Source organism: Acomys russatus, chromosome 15 (assembly GCF_903995435.1).
Source record: "Acomys russatus chromosome 15, mAcoRus1.1, whole genome shotgun sequence".
Taxonomy (NCBI): Eukaryota; Metazoa; Chordata; class Mammalia; order Rodentia; family Muridae; genus Acomys; species Acomys russatus.
Window position 1 is genome coordinate 571,182 of NC_067151.1, and position 17,966 is coordinate 589,147.

General features: G+C 42.7%; 1 protein-coding gene across 1 annotated transcript in view; it reads left to right on the plus strand.

Moving 5' to 3' along the window:
* The window catches only part of Hltf (helicase like transcription factor), a 674,625-nt gene that overhangs the window by 401,356 nt on the left and 255,303 nt on the right, over positions 1-17,966 (plus strand). The window lies entirely within an intron of this gene.

The following is a 17,966-nucleotide window of genomic DNA, read 5'->3' on the forward strand; positions in this document are numbered from 1 at the left end:
CCTAGAACACAAAGAGCTCCTCTGGCAGAGCTCAGCAGCTGGAAGGTCACAGCCTGCAGCCTAAGCATGGGATTTCTAACTTGGCAGAATTTAGCACAGCTTCCCATAGTGGCACATGCCTTTAACCCTACATTCTGGAGGCAGAGGCAGATAGCTATGAGTTTAAGGCCAGACTGACCTACAAAGTGAGTCCAGGACAGTCAAGGCTACACAAAGAAACCTTGTCTCAAAAAACCACATCAAACAAACCAAAACAAACAACAACAACAACAACAACAACAAACTAAACCAAACCAAAACAAAAAAAGAGGAAGGGAGACAGACAGAAATGTGAAGAGTGGAGGAACACATTTTGACTCTGAAGTAGAGCTGTAAAGCAGCCTTTCCCCATACATATTTTAGTAAGATATTGCTGTCCAGGATATTGCATGATCAAGCCTGTCTCTGTTCAATCCAGGATTATTTCTTGCTAACATAAATGGCTTCATTTGTAAACAGTCCTCATAGTAAGCAAATCACTGAACCATTTGTAAGCACATTTACCTAAAAGTACAGTGTTTAGACTATAAGGGCAATAATATACTTTAATTCTAAAAGCATATTGATTGGGTAACCAGGCAGGTTGTACACACACACACACACACACACACACACACACACACACACACACACATTATATATATATATATATATATATATATATATATATATATATATATATATATATATATATATAATGTTCTAGTTACTGTGATACTGTAAAATGGGATAAAATGGCTTTTAGGGAGGAGATGTTGTTCATGTATATGTCTCTGTATAACTATCTGGGATGTGATGACAGTATCATTTAAATTAAAGATATTCTTTTGCCTAGATGTACATGTAATGTTATCTTACATACAGACTCTTGTTGCATCTTTTCATAGTTTTTATTTTTGTTTCCAAAGAAATCAGAAAATAAAATGTTTCACATGAAAAACAAAACAGAACATCTTCCAAGACCAGAAAGCAGCATAATTTGGCAGCTTTTGAAATATGATTCTGCCTTTAAAGTGAAAAATACAAGAAAGGGGTTTGTAGACTCTTCCTCAATGCCTAAAGAAAGCAGATGAGGAGTGTATGACAAGGGTATTCCTGTATGGAGGCCTAAAGAGGTCATTGTGTGAAGCTGTGGCATGGCATGGGATACCTGCTGAATAAAGCTACTAGTAGGGAATGGAAACAGCTCAAACAGAAATGTGCTGAAGTCAAGGTCTGAAGAGGGTTTTGAAATCAGACATGATGATGCAGAGATGGAGTTTGCCCAGCAGGATTTAGGTACTCTTGGTCCAGTATTGCCCCATTATGTTAATTTTTGTTCTGTTTGAAATGTTTATTTATATCCTGTGCCATTATATGTTGAAAGTATATGATCTGATTTTTTATTTAAATTTTATAAAAGTTACAGTAAACAGATTACTTGAGTTTCAGAAGAGACTGAAATTTATACTTTTTAGCAAGTTTGAGACTGTTGTAGACTATAGGGACTTTTACAGTTAGACTAAATGCATTTCTGCTTTATGATATGGCTACAAGCTTATGGGGGCCAGGAAGTGAAATGAGATGGTTTGAAAGAAAAGAGTTCCCGTAGGCTCACAGTGAGTGGAACTATTAGGAAGTATGTGTGGCATTGTTGGAGTTGGTATGTCTTTGTTGGAGGAAGTATGTCACTGGAGACAGGCTTTGCAGTCTCAGATGCTCAAGAGTATGGTGTATTATACATGCGACTGAGACTCAGGTGGGAGAACTTGCCTCTGATGAATATTCATGCAATTGCAGATGAATTACCTAATTTTGACAACATTAGCTGCATTAAGTTGAAGAGATTTCACAGATCCAATACATCTCTAAGGATGAGATAAACCATGTGGTTTTGTCCCTTAATGTCCTAGAAACATCGCTGGCATGCAGCATTTCTTAGGACCCTGAAATCAACAATTTCTTTCATAATGTTTGTAAATCTTATGAGTTTTCCAAAAGCCTTAACATTCAAAGGTCTGAAGAAGGTTATATACTTTGGGGAATTTACTTGATCATGTCCACAGGTCCGCATGCCAGTGTTTGAGTGATTTTTATCCACTTAACTTTTGAAGTCCCTATTTCATCCTACCCACTGTGTTGAATAAAGCCAGTGTAGGTGTGTGCTGCCTGGAAAAATGTTTTGCTTTATCAAAAGGCCACTCATCTATAGTAAACTGTAGGAGGACTATTTAAAAACTTTTAAATTTTTTGCCATGCACCAGTAGTTGCAAAGGACTGGAATTGTTGTTTCTTGACTGAATGGGTGTGTGGTAAGGGCTACACAGTGCAGGCTGGTGTAGGGCAAACAGCACATAAGCAAATCTGACTAAACCAGATTCATGTGAATTCACTTTATCTCAGTCCACTTCATGTGTGAATCTTGGGATTGTAATCTAGGTGTTTTTTTTTTTTAAATGGAAAGTCAGTTTCCATTTATTTTATAAACCTTATTGTTCGGAGCCAGCCCGGGGTCATTCAAGGCTAACAGAGTCTATTGGCTATGGAAAGATACTGATGCCCCGTTCCGAAGCTAACTTCCTCCTTTCAGCCTCTGCATAACTTACTCCTTTCAGCCTCTGCATAACTTCCTCCTTTCACCCCCTGCAGATGTCATTTAGCAGGTTAGCTCGGGACTTTCTGAGAGATAGGTAGCTAAGATAAGATAGAAATTGCTCCGAGAAAAACCACAGGATGTTCCCCTGATGGTATTATCTGGAGACATTTTCGTGTCCCCCCCTCTACTGCTTAGTTCCTGCCTCTACCCCATATAAGCTTTTGCTTTTGATTCAATAAACGGACTTTGATAGGAATGCTACTTGGTCTTGCCTCTTTCTTTTCCATCCCATTCCTCAGGTATGGCTCCCCTTGCGACCCCGTAATTAGTTGTCCTGCTGGATAGGACAAGTGGCGCCCATTGTGGCCACGTGGTACGAGCCCTCTACCGTGACGAAGACCCTTTGTGGGCAATAGTTCGAACCACTGCAGTCAAATTTCTTGCCGAGGTCAAACTGAAAGTACCTTCGATTGTCTCCAGTGCAGGCCTGCCGCTCACAGGACCTCTCCGCACTTAGGTAAGTGTTCATCTCTGTCAATACGATGGGTAAAAGTCTCTCTCTTCTGATGCCCCTGACATTTCTTCTGCGGTTGCTTCAGCTGAGACATTTATTCGGCCCTTATCTCGTTCTGCTTCCCTGGCCTCCCTGGAGTCCCACGGTTTCAACTCGTTACAGCCCCTAAAATCTCCCTGCCCCTCTGTTGTTGTAGACATGGGGGATGACCCTCCCGCCTCCAATAAGCCTTTATATCCTTCCTTGCCCAAGCTCTCTTTAGCAGATGATGCCCCCACAGACCAGGGCCCTGCAACCCAGGCTTATCCTGTTGTTAAGACAGTCCCCACCTCAGATGATTTAAGCCCCTCTGAGGAAGCTACCTTAGAAGAAGAGGCCGGCAAGTACCATAACCCAGATTGACCACCCCTTTCATGCCCGCCCCCTTATCAGCCCCCTCCCTTTATTGCCCCCGCACTTCAGCCTCACCTTCCTGGTAAATCCTCCTTACATTTGGCTAAACGCAACTTAAAACTACAAATTCAAGACCTTAAAGAGGTTCTTAGTCTTCAAAAAGAATACTCTGAACTTTCTATGGAGGTCCAATCCCTCCAAGATGCCCTCCAAAAAGCCCTTCTACCACCCACACCCACGATAGGGGCCACAATTCAGCGCCCCAAGGCCCCCTCTAAAAAATGCCCTATGCTAGCGTTTCTTGTGATGACCCGGCTTCAAGCCAATTCCAACAAGTCTTCCGGCGCTGAGGCCTCTACAGAGGATTCTCTGCCACAGGGTGATGAGATGGCTAATGATTTAGAAGATACTGATGGTCATGGCTCAGATGATGAGAAACAGGGGGGCTCTGACCCCTCCCCTTCAGACCCCAATCCAACTTTTAAGCCCCTCAAATTCAAGATCCTAAAAGAACTCCATAGTGCGGTTAAAAACTATGGGCCCACTGCTCCTTTTACTCTTTCTCTGCTTGATTCTCTTGCCCCCGAGGGCTAACTCATCCCAGGAGAATGGCTCAAACTTGGTCAATCGGTCCTCCAGCGTGGACAGTATTTACTCTGGAAGGCTGATTTCATGGACCGCTGTCAAGAAACAGCAAAAAATAATCAAAGAAAGTACACTTCTTCTTCCTGGACTTTTGATAAATTAATGGAGCAGGGCCGCTATTCTTCAGACACAAAGCAAGCGGCATTGCCTCCCAGGCTTCTTGCCCAAGTTAAAAATGCAGCCTTGGGGGCATGGAGCGCTCTACCAAAGAAGGGCTCTCTCACCACCCTGTTAACCAAAGTAGTTCAGGGCCCCCAGGAACCTTACAGTGATTTCATTGCACGTCTATTTGAGACCTCAGAAAGGGTCTTGGGGCCAGACAAATCTGAAAATAAGCTTTTAAAACAGCTTGCTTATGAAAATGCTAATGGTGCCTTTAAAACTGCTTTGCGCGGCCATACGAGGGGTAAGGATATTAATGATTATATCAGACTCTGTGCTGATGTTGACCCCTTTGCCCATAAGGTATCCCAAAATGTACATCTGGCAATAGGAGCTGCCCTCCAGGCAGCCCATTCTGGCCCCAGGACCTGTTTTCACTGTAAACAGCCTGGTCATTTTGCTAGACAATGCCCTGTCTTGGCTGCCACCACTGGTCTCCCCAACAAGGCGCCTTTGCCTACCTCAAGCGTTGCACCAGCAACTGTTTGCCCACGCTATAAACACGGAAAACATTGGGCAAACCTTTGCCATTCCAAACCCGATATTCAAGGTAATCCCTTGCCTCTACCACAGGGAAATGGATGGAGGGGCCAGCCCCGGGCCCTAAGACCCATACCTTTTTTCCCAGCCTCGGGGACACAGACAGGTTCGATGCAATCAGTCCCCCTACAATCAGCCCCACCTCCTCGCTCTGCTGAGCCACTACAGGGAGCACAGGACTGGACTTGTGTACCTCTACTGACACAATATTGACCCCTGAAGACAGTGTCCAGGCTCTCCCTACTGGGATATGTGGGCCTCCACCCCAAGATATGTTCTTTCTTATTCTTGGCAGAGTCTTAACTACGCTCAAGGGTTTGACTGTTCACCCCTCCATCATAGACAATGATTATACTGGAAAAATAAACGTATTGGTCAGTGCTCCATCTGGCCCCATGACCATTGCTAAGGGACAGAGATTGGCCCAAGCCTTGCCATTGCCTATGTCTTGCCAATTCCCTCATATGCCACGTCTTCGAGGTGCATCCTCCCCTGGATCCTCAGATGTCTATTGGGTACAGGCCATTTCCCAGAGTCGCCCTACCCTCCGGCTACATTTAGATGGGAAACCTATTATAGATACTGGGGCTGATGCTTCGGTCATCTCCGAGGCCCATTGGCCCTCTACACGGCCTCTCTAGCCCTCTCTTACTCATCTACAAGGGATAGGCCACTCCAACAATACTCTCCAGAGTTCCAAAATTTTAACTTGGACTGAGTCAGAGGGTAACATGGGAACGGTGCAGCCCTATGTTATCAAACACCTCCCCATTAATCTTTGGGACAGAGACATCCTCTCTCAAATGAAACTTCTGATGTGTAGCCCTAATGAAGTCATAGCCCAACAGATGCTTGCCGATGGGTTCCTGCCAGGTCAAGGTCTGGGAAAAAATAATCAAGGCATTGTCCAACCCCTCCCCATGTCATTAAAATCTGATAAAAAAGGGTTGGGATATGAGGGTTTTTCCTAGGGGTCACTGTATCCCCTGCACCCCAGGCAGATAAGATTTCTTGGAAAAGTGATGCCCCTGTCTGGGTAGACCAGTGGCCCCTGACACCCCCTAAATTAGAGGCTGCCACAACACTTGTGCAGGAGCAGTTGTCTGCCAGCCACATTGAACCCTCCACTTCCCCTTGGAATACACCTATTTTTGTTATCCAAAAAAAGACAGGTAAATGGAGGCTCCTGCAAGATTTAAGAAAAATAAATGAAACTATGATGCCCATGGGAACCCTCCCAGCCTGGCCTTCCATCACCTATAGCAATTCCTAAAGGATATCATGAAATTGTTATTGGTCTCAAAGACTGTTTTTTCTCCATACCTCTCCATCCAGACGACTGTAAACATTTTGCGTTCAGCCTCCCAGTTCCTAATTTTGCCGGCCCCATGACGATACCAATGGAGATTTCTCCCTCAAGGGCATGGCAAAAAGCCCTACTCTTTGCCAAAAGTTCGTTGCACAAGCTGTTGATTCTCTTCAGGGCTCTTGGCCTTCCATTTGTTTTATACATTATATGGATGACATACTACTAGCTGGCCCTGATATTCGCTCTCTATATAATGCCTTACAACAGCTTACCCATCGCCTTCAGGCACTGGGCCTTTAAATATCCCCTGAGAAAATTCAATTAAAACCTCCTCATTTATTTTTAGGATTTGAACTCTTTCCTCATAAAGTCCTATCCCAAAAAATGCAACTTAGAAGAGACTCCCTTCATACCTTATTTGATTTCCAACGCCTTTTAGGCAATATTAATTGGCTATGACCCTATCTAAAACTTACTACAGGGGATTTAAAACTGCTTTTTGACATTTTATGTGGAGACTCTAACCCCGCCTCTCAACGAGCTCTTACCCTGGAGGCTGAGGCTGCCCTAGCTCTAGTTGAGTCTGCCATTAACAGCCACAATATCTCCTTTTTTGACCCTACTAAACCCTTGCAATTCATTGTCCCTCCCACCCTTTTTTGCCCACAGGGTGTTTTGGCAGGGCGCCCCCCTTTATTGGGTACACCTCCCTTCAGAATCGTCTAAGATTCTTGTCACCTACCCATTTCTGGTGGCCCAACTCATAAAGGATGGCTGCCTACAATCAAGAAAGATCTTTTGAAAAGACCCCGACATTTTGATCCTCCCCTGTACCCCAGCTCAGATTAATTGGCTATTTATCAATTCCGATATCTGGGCTATTAATTGCATAGATTTTCAAGGCAAAATTGATAACCATTATCCCCCCATAGGCTGCTTCAATTCCTTTACAAAACGCCTACTATTTTCCCTAAAAGGACAAAATCGTCCCCTATCTCCCAGGCTCATTTAGTTTTTACAGATGGTTCTTCTAATGGTATAGCAGCTTATTCCATTGATGGAGTAACCACCAGTGTGTCTTCCCCTTTTCTTTCGGCACAGCTAGTTGAGTTATATGCTATAATACAGGTATTTACAGCCCTCCCAGACCATTCCTTTAACCTATATACCGACAGCGCCTACATTGCCTGTTCGGTCCCCTTGCTAGAAACAGTACCTCACATAAAACCCACCACCAACGCTGCTCCATTATTTGCGGCATTACAAAGCCTTATCCATTGGCGCACCACCCCTTTTTTTGTTGGACATATTAGGGCACATTCTGGACTCCCTGGACCTCTTGCCCAGGGAAACCGGTTAGTCGATGCCGCCACCCAAATGGTCGGGTCTATTCAGGTTCAAGATAATCCCTCTGATCTAATCTCCCAAGCCCAACAGGCCCACGAGCTCCACCATCTTAGTGCCCACACCCTTAGGTTGCAGTTCAAAATCACCCGAGAACAGGCTAGACAGATAGTTCATAATTGCAAGAGTTGTTTGACTTTTCTCCCCGAAGCCCACTTCAGGGTCAACTCTCGAGGGCTGGTCCTAGGTGAATTGTGGCAAATGGACATTACCCATGTCACCTCCTTTGGAAAAAAAATATGTCCATGTTACCATTGAGAAGTATAGTGGTTTTCTTTACGCCTCCCTTCAAATGGGAGAGGCCACTAAAAATGTCATCAACCATGTACTGACTTGCCTTTCCGTCATGAGACAACCCAAAACTATCAAAACAGACAATGGACCTGGGCATACCAGTGCCAATTTTAAACAATTTTGTGCCCAATTAAATATCAAACATATTACTGGCATTTTCTACAACCCACAGGGACAGGGAATTGTCAAGTGTGCTCACTAAATGCTTAAAAATATGCTGCTCAAATTACAAGGTACAGGGGGAGTACTCTTCCCCACATTGGGCAATAACAAGACCCTTCTGTGCCATGCACTTTTTGTCCTAAATTTCCTTATCCTAGACAAAACTCACAGATCAGCAGCGGATCGCTTATGGCGCGCTACAACCTCTCAGACTTATGCTCAAGCCTTATGGAAAGATCCATTCTCCTCCCGGTGGCAGAGTCCTGACCCTATTCTTATTTGGGGTAAGGGACATGCCTGTGTCTATGACTCAAAGGAGGGGAATGCCCGTTGGCTGCCTGAGTGCCTAATTAAACAGATTAATTCACCCAGGGAAGAATGCCCTCAGGAAAGGCTTTAATTGTGCCTTGTTACAGAAATATGACTTCATTCAGCCTTTTCCTGCTCCTGGCCTGCCTTGGACTCACAGACTTGTCTGCCTCATATCAGATGTACAACTATACCTGGGTAATTATGAATGGGGCAGGGGACATCATTAACTCCTCTTCCTCTACCACTCATCAAACACCCTGGCTTACTTTGGAAGTGGACTTATGTATGCTGGCCTTGGGGGCCAGTGAGGCCTGGGGAATCCCCTCCCATTATATGCCCCATGATAAGCCATTGGATCTCCAGCCTAAGAGTGTCCAAGCAGGATGTGATGGACAAGTGCCCAGGGACTTTTTGAGAGTAATATCCATTTGTGCGTGTCCCAGGGGACACAGAGACTGCTCCCTTGGTCACAAATGCGGCTTCTCTACTGACTTTTACTGTGCTGCTTGGGGATGTGAGACCACAGGAGATACCTATTGGAAACCTTCATCTTCTTGGGATTATATAACTGTTAAAAGAAAGGATCCCCCAGAGACAGTTGACCCCTCTGGCACGCGTGACTGTAGTAAATGGTGTAACCCCCTTGTGATTACCTTTACTGACAAAGGAAAGAAGGCCACATGGGAGGATCGAGGCCTAGAGTGGGGACTTAGGTTATATACAATTGGATATGATCCTGGCCTCACTTTTAAAATTAAACTACTCAAGACCATTCCCAATTAAAAACCAGTGGCCATTGGCCCAAATCAGGTCTTACAGAACCAGCAGTCGATATGGGTGCACGCCACTGTTACACCTCATACCACCCTGTTTCAACCCACTGTACCTCCCGGTCCCCCACCTTCTGTTAATATTATCCTGACCATGGTTAATGAATCCTGGTCTGCCCTGCACTCTATTCATCCCAACCTTGCAGATGATTGTTGGTTATGTTACCATGCTTCCCCCCCCCCCTTTTATGAGGGCATTGCTATCCTTGGCGATCTTACCATTACTAATGACTCCTCCCTGGTTCGCTGGAACCCAGAAGCCAGGGAAGGCACGACCCTGGCCCAAGTCTCAAGCCTGGGGCTCTGCATCAGGGGACCTAGGATGCATTTACCCTCCGTTATTTCCCCTTTGTGTAATCAGACCCTTGAGGTCAGTGGTGGCTCCACCGACCTGGTAGCCCCAGGTGATACCTATTTGGCATGTTCCACTGGCCTAATCCGGTTTACTGTGGCACAGCCCTTCCTACAACAATATGATTACTGTGTGCTTATTCAGCTACTTCCTCGATTAACAGTTTATTCTACAGATGAATTTCTCAACTTCTGGACTCCTCTGGGTACACCGTCCAGGGTCAAATGCGAGCCTATTATGGCCACAACCATCGAGGCTCTACTGGGGCTCTGGGCTGTCAGAGCCGGGACGGGCATTTCCTCTTTAGTGATCTCCAATCAAAACTATCACCAGCTTAGTGCAGCCATAGATAAGGACATTGCTGAAATACAGGTTGCTATGGCAGCTTTAAAGGATTCTCTTTCCTCCCTTGCAGGAGTGGTACTGCAAAATAGGAGAGGGCTAGATTTGCTGTTTTTACAACAAGGGGGATTATGTGCAGCACTCAAAGAGGAATGCTGTTTCTATACTGATAAAACTGGCATCGTAGAGGATAGCATGAGGAAGGTCAGAGAAAGTTTAGAAAATTGCAAGCGGGAGCGAGATAGAGCTGAATCCTGGTATAAAAATTGTTTTTCTGCTTCCCCTCTTCTGACTACCCTCCTCCCTTTGCTGCTGGGACCTCTTATAGGGTTCTTACTACTAATATCTTTTGGACCGTGGGCTTTCAGAAAGATTACTGACTTTGTCAAATGCCAGATAGACTCTGCCATAAAGGGACCCACCCATGTGGAGTTCATTACCACAGGCTCGAACGACTGGACCCCGAGATGGATGACCATGCCATTCCTGATAATGTGGCTAAAAGTGGCCTTGACTTCAACAAGCTGAGAACTAAGGCCTTGAGTCATTTATCCATTTGAGAGGGTGCAAGGCTAAGCACTGCAGGGAACCATGCCAGACACCTCGGTAGATTCCTGAGGAGCACACCTGACTGCATACAGGATGATGCACATAAAGGATGTTACTGTCCTTTCCCTGTCCTCCGCAAATGCGTCTGGGAGGTTGGGGACATGTGAGACTTGAAAAAATGGCCACGCATTGACCTCTTAATGCAAGGCCCATCTCAAGGGGGGGTCAGGCCTCTACTCCTCCCCTCTCTCTCACTCTGCTTCTACTTAATAAAGAAGGGGCAGATGTTCCGAGCCAGCCTGGGGTCATTGAAGGTTAAAAGAGTCTACTGGCTATGGAAAACTACTGATGCCCCATTCCAAAGCTAACTTCCTTCTTTCAGCCTCTGCATAACTTCCTCCTTTCAGCCTCTGCATAACTTCCTCCCTTCACCCCCTGCAGATGTTATTTAGCAGGTTAGCTCGGGACTTTCTGAGAGATAGGTAGCTAAGATAAGATAGAAATTGCTCCGAGAAAAACCACAGGATGTTCCCCTGATGGTATTATCTGGAGACATTCTCGGACCCCACCTACTGCTTAGTTCCGGCCTCCACCCCATATAAGCTTTTGCTTTTGATTCAATAAACGGACCTTGATAGGAACGCTACTTGGTCTTGCCTCTTTCTTTCCCGTTCCATCTCTCAGGTATGGCTCCCCTCGAGACCCCGTAATTACTGGTCCTGCTGGATGGGACACCTTATCATTTTCTATATTACTATTTGTATATTATTATTATTACTCTATCATCTATCTTCTTATAAAATGGACACTGCATTACTTCATAAAAAGTAGATACTTAGTAAAAGGTAATTTTGGCATCATATTTTAGTTGTGTGCTTAAAAATACTTAAATGTCTATAGCAAGCACTATTAGCACAAACATGTATAGTCAATTTGAAATTAATACCCAGCTTTACCACTCCTGCCCATATACCAAAAGGACACTCTACCATTCTACAAAGATACTTGATTAATGATGTTCATAGCAGCTTTACTCAGAATAGCCTTAAAGTGGAAACAACCTAGACATTCCTGCAGAAGAGGAGAATAAAAATAGTAGAAACCATAGGGTTCAAGGACAGTAGAAACACAACAAAACATAGCACCACAGAATTAACTGACTCAGGCTCATAGAAGCTCAAAGAGTCTGAACAGCCAACCTTGGAGGCAGCATATGGAAGACCTAAGCCATCTGCATATATGATACAGTTTTATAGCTTGCTCGTCTTTGAGACTCCTAAGAATGAGAGAAGGGCCTGTCTGACTCTGATGCCTGCCTTTGGAATCCATTCCACCTATTAATTTGCTTTCTTTAGCCTTAACAGAAAGGAGGTACTTCAAATTACTGCAACTTTTTATGCTGTGGCTGGTTGATATCCATGTGAGGTCTACTCTTTTCTGAAGAGAAACAAAGGAAGAGTAGATGGGGGTGGTGAATAAGTGAGGTGTAGGGTGAGGGCCTGGAAGGAGGGGAGGGAGAGAAAACTGTGGGCAAGATATGAAATAAGTAAATAAATAATAAAAATTATAAAGAAGACTGATGTCATATGTATTTTTGCCTTGAAGGCTAAAATCCTTTGTATATCGAGATAGTCATTATAGAAAAGCATATAATATACTGACAGTAAACGTATGAACTTTGTGTGTCTATTGGTGTCTCTGTGCTGATGCTCATTTAGACCATGAGGAACACACTTAGTGTTTTTCTTTTTTTTTTTTTCTTTGTTTTTTTTTTTTTTTTTTTTTTTTTTTACTAATTTATTCTTGTTACATCTCCATGTTTATCCCATCCCTGTATACTCCCATTCCTTCCCTCCCCATTTTCCCATTATTGCCCTCCCCTATGACTGTTCCTGGGGGGATTACCTCCCCCTGTATATTCTCATAGGGTATCAAGTCTCTTCTTGGCTACCTGCTGTCCTTCCTCTGAGTGCCACCAGGTCTCCCCCTCCAGGGGACATGGCCAAATGTGAGGCACCAGAGTACATGAGAAAGTCATATCCCACTCTCCACTCAACTATGGAGAATATTCTGACCATTGGCTAGATCTGGGAAGGGGTTTAAAGTTTACCTCCTGTATTGTCCTTGGCTGGTGCCTTAGTTTGAGTGGGACCCCCTGGGCCCATATCTGCCTATCATATTGTTCTACTTGTGGATTTCTAGGACCCTCTGTATCCTTTTATTTTGCTATTCTCCCATGCGTCTCTCATTTAGAGTCCCAATAGGATGCCTTCCCCTCTGTCCCAGTTTCCTGGTAAGTGAAGGCTTTCGTGGGACATGCCCCTTGGGCTAGTATGCAGATATAAGTGAGTATATACCATTTGATTCTTTCTGCTTCTGGGTTAACTCACTCATTATGATCATTTCTAGCTCAATCCATTTATCCACAAATTTTGGGAATTCCTTGTTTTTAATAGCTGAGTAGTATTCCATAGTGTATATGTACCACAGTTTCTTTATCCACTCTTCTATTTAGGGACACTTAGGCTGTTTCCATGTTCTGGCTATTATGAATAATGCTGCTATGAACATGGTTGAGCAAATTTTCTTGTTGTGTGCTGGAGCACCTTCTGGGTATATTCCAAGGAGTGAAATAGCTGGGTCTTGAGGAAGCCCTATTCCCATTTTTCTGAGATAGCACCAGATAGATTTCCAAAGTGGCTGTACTAGTTTGCATTCCGACCAGCAATGAAGGAGTGTTCCTCTCTCCCCACATCCTCGCCAGCATGTGGTGTCACTTGAGTTTTTGATCTTAGCCATTCTGATGGGTGTAAGATGGAATCTCAGAGTTGTTTTGATTTGCATTTCCCTGATGACTAAGGAGGTTGAGCATTTCTTTAAGTGTTTCTCAGCCATTTGATACTCCTCTGTTGAGAATTTTCTGTTTAGTTCCAAGCCCCATTTCTCTATTGGGTTATTCGTTTTGGTGGTGTTTAATTTCTTGAGTTCTTTATATATTTTGGATATTAGACCTTTGTCAGATGTAGGGTTGGTGAAGATTTTTTCCCAGTCTGTAGGCTGTCGCTTTGTTCTCTTGACAGTGTCTCCTGCCTTACAGAAGCTTCTCAGCCTTATGAGGTCCCATTTATTAATGGTTGACATTAAGGCCTGGGCCGTTGGTGTTCTGTTCAGGAAGTTGTCTCCTGTGCCAATATGTTCCAGGCTCTTTCCCACTTTTTCCTCTAAGTGGCTAAGTGTCTCTGGTTTTATGTTGAGGTCTTTAATCCACTTGGATTTGAGTTTTGTGCAAGGTGACAAATATGGGTCCAGTTTCATTTTTTTACACATAGACCTCCAGTTAGTCCAGCACCATTTGTTGAAGATGCTATCCTTTTTCCATTGAATGGATTTGGCTTCTTTGTCAAAAATCAAGTGACCATATGTGTGTGGATTCATATCTGGGTCTTCGATTCGATTCCACTGATCAACCAGCCTGTTGCTGTGCCAGTACCATGCTGTTTTAATTACTATTGCTTTATAGTACAGTTTGAGATCAGGTATGGAGATTCCTCCGGAGCACCTTTTATTGTACAAGATTGTTTTAGCCATTCTGGGTTTTTTGTTTTTCCATATGAAGTTCAGAATTGAACTTTCAATGTCTTTAAAAAATTGTGTGGGTATTTTGATAGGGATTGCATTGAATCTGTAGATTGCTTTTGGTAAGATGGCAATTTTTACTATGTTAATTCTCCCGATCCATGAGCAAGGAAGATCATGCCATCTTCTCAGGTCATCTTCAATCTCTTTCTTCAGAGTTTTGAAATTTTTTTTCATACAAGTCCTTCACTTGCTTAGTTAGGGTAACTCCTAGATATTTTATATTGCTTGTGGCTAATGTGAAGGGTGTGGTTTTCCTAATTTCTTCCTCTGCAAGCTTGTCATTTGTGTATAGGAAGGCTACAGACTTTTTTGAGTTAATTTTGTATCCAGCCAATTTGCTGAAGGTGTTTATCAGCTTCAGGACTTCTATGGTGGAATTTTGAGGGTCACTTATGTACACTATCATATCATCTGCAAATAGGGATAACTTGACATCCTCCTTTCCCATTTGGATACCCTTGATCTCCTTTTGTTGTCTTATTGGTCTGGCTAGAACTTCGAGTACTATATTGAAGAGGTATGGAGAGAGTGGGCAGCCTTGCCTTGTTCCCGATTTTAGAGGAATTTCCTTGAGTATCTCACCATTTACTTTGATTTTGGCTATTGGCTTGCTGTATATAGCCTTTATTATGTTGAGGAAAGTGCCTTGTATCCCCGATCTCTCCAGAACTTTAAACATGAGTGGGTGTTGGATTTTATCAAATGCTTTCTCTGCATCTAAGGAGATGATCATGTGGTTTTTTATTTTCAGTTTGTTTATATGGTGGATTACATTGATGGATTTCCGTATATTAAACCATCCCTGCATGCCTGGAATGAAGCCTACTTGGTCATGATGAATGATATCTTTGATGTGTTCCTGTATTCATTTTGCAAGTATTTTATTTAGTATTTTTGCATCGATGTTCATAAGAGAAATTGGTCTGAAATTCTCTTTCTTTGTTGAGTCTTTGTGAGGTTTAGGTATGAATGAGACTATGGCCTCATAGAATGAATTTGGTAATTTTCCATCCATTTCTATCTTTTGGAGTAGCTTGAAGAGTATCGGTATTAGCTCGCCCTTGAAGGTCTGGTAGAATTCTGCACTGAAACCATCTGGCCCTGGGCTTTTTTTGGTTGGGAGACCATCGATGATTGCTTCTATTTCTGTAGGGGAAATGGGACTATTTAGCTTGTTTATCTGTTCTTCATTCAACTTTGGCAAGTGAAATTGATCAAGAAAATCGTCCATTTCCCTTAGATTTTCAAATTCTGTGGCATATATGCCTTCAAAGTAGGATCTTACGATTCTTTGAATTTCGTCAGTGTCTGTTGTTATGTCTCCCTGTTCATTTCTGATTTTGTTGATTTCAATACTGTCTCTCTGCCTTTTAGTTAGTTTGGCTAATGTTCTGTCTATCTTGTTGATTTTCTCAAAGAACCAGCTTTTGGTTTTGTTGATTCTTTGGACTGTTTTCTTAGTTTCTAATTTGTTAATTTTAGCCCTGAGTTTGATTATTTCCAGGCGTCTACTCCTCTTGGGTGTTTTTGCTTCTTTTTTTTCTAGGGCTTCCAGTTGTGTTGTTAAGATGCTTATGTGCGATGTTTCCAATTTCTTTTTAAAGGCACTTAGTGCTATGAATTTTCCTCTTAGCACTGCTTTCAATGTATCCCACAAATTTGGGTATGTTGTTTCTTCATTTTCATTGAATTTCAGAAACTCCTTGATTTCTTTTTTTATTTCTTCCCTGACCAAGGTGTCATTTAGCAGAGAGTTGTTTAGTTTCCACGTAGGTGTAGGCTTTTTGTTATTTCTGTTGTTGTTGAATTGCAGCCTAAGAGCATGGTGATCTGATAGGATACAAGGTATTATTTCAATCCTCTTGTATCTATTGAGGCTTGCTCTGTGACCTACGATGTGATCAATTTTGGAGAAGGTTCCATGGGGTGCAGAGAAGAAGGTGTATTCTTTCTTGTTTGGGTGAAAGGTTCTATAGATATCTGTTAGATCCATTTGACCCATGGCAATGGTTAATGATGTTATTTCTTGGCTTAGTTTTTGTTTCAATGACTTATCCTTCAGTGAGAGTGGGGTGTTGAAGTCTCCCACTATTATTGTGTGGGGATCGATGTGTGGTTTAAGCTCTTTTAGGAGCTGTTTTACAAATGTGGGTGCCCTTGTATTGGGAGCATAGATGTTCAGAATTGTGATGTCATCTTGGTTGACTTTACCTTTGATGAGTATGAAGTGTCCTTCCTCATCCCTTTTTGATTAATTTTGGTTGAAAGTCTATTTTGTTCGATACTAAAATGGCTACGCCTGCTTGCTTCTTGTGACCATTTCCTGGGAATAGTTTTTTCCAACCTTTTACCCTGAGGTAATGCCTTTCATTATGGGTGAGATGTGTTTCTTGAATGCAGAAAAATGTTGGATCTTGTTTATGTACCCATTCAGTTAGTCTGTGTCTTTTTATTGAAGAATTGAGACCATTGATGTTGAGAGATATTAATGACCAGTGACTGTTAAGAGTCTTAATTTTGATGTTGTTTCCAGTCGAGCGTTTGTGTAGTTGTGTTTTTTGCCATGGGATAGTTATCTATTTCCTGGGTAGTTTTGGTTGTAGCTTGACCCTTTGGGATGGAGTTTTCCTTCTAGTACCTTCTGTAAAGCTGGATTTGTGGATAGGTACTGTTTGAATTTGTTTTTGTCATGGGATATTTTGTTTTCTCCATCAATGGTCATTGATAATTTTGCTGGGTAAAGTAGTCTGGCCTGGCATCTGTGGTCTCTTAGGGTTTGCAGGATCTCTGTTCAGGCCCTTCTGGCTTTTATGGTCTCTGCTGAGAAGTTGGGTGTAATTCTGATAGGTTTGCCATTAAATGTTATTTGGCCCTTTTCCCTTGCAGCTTTTAATATTTTTTCTTTGTTCTTCATGTTTTGTGTTTTGATTATTATGTGGCGGGCAGTTTTTCTTTTCCGGTCAATTCTATTTGGTGTTCTGTAGGCCTCTTGTATGTTTATAGGCATCTCTTTCTTTAGATTGGGGAAATTTTCTTCTATGATTTTGTTGAGAATAGTTTCTGGGCCCTGGAGTCTGATGTCTTCTCTTTCTTCAATGCCTATTATCCTCAAATTTCTTCTTTTCATGGTGTCCATAATTTCTTGGATGTTTTGTGTCAGGAGTTTTCCAGATTTGGCATTTTCTTTAATGGTTGATTCAATATCTGTGATTGTATCTTCTAGACCTGAGATTCGTTCTTCCATCTCTTGGATTCTGTTAGAAAAGCTCACCTCTGTGTTGCTCGCCTTCTTCTCTGAGGTCTCCCGTTCTCGTTTTTCTTCTGTCTGTGTGTTTATCATTGAATCCATTTTCATTTTCAGATCTTGAACTGATTTTTTGATTTCTTTCATCTGATTTTTTGTATATTCCTGAGTTTCTTCCATTGCCTCTTTATAGGTCTTCAGAGCTTGAACCGTTTTATTTATTTCTTTCATCTGGTTGTTTGCATTTTCCTGCAATTTTTCCAGTTCCACTCTATGTGCTTCTTGTATGTCTCTCACCTGTTTGTCTGTGTCTTCCTGTATTTGATTACGAATTTTATTTGTTTCCTCCATTATCATCCTCATTACTAAGGATTTGAGGTCATTTTCTTGTATTTCCATTGTATTTGAGTTCTCTGGGTTGTTTTCTTTGGGATAGCTGGAAACTGGAGACGCCATGTTGTTTTGGGGTTTTTTGTGTATGCTTTTTCGTTGTCCTTTAGACATCTTGCTGTCTTTGTTTTTGTTGGATAGCTTCCAGAATTGGATGGAGGGTGTCTGACGATAGATTCACTTATTTTTTCACGATTTCCCTAGGCTGGGAGCTCAACGCTTCACTGGTGTGGATGTTAGGAGGTTAGCCCTGTTGTTCTGGTCGCTCACA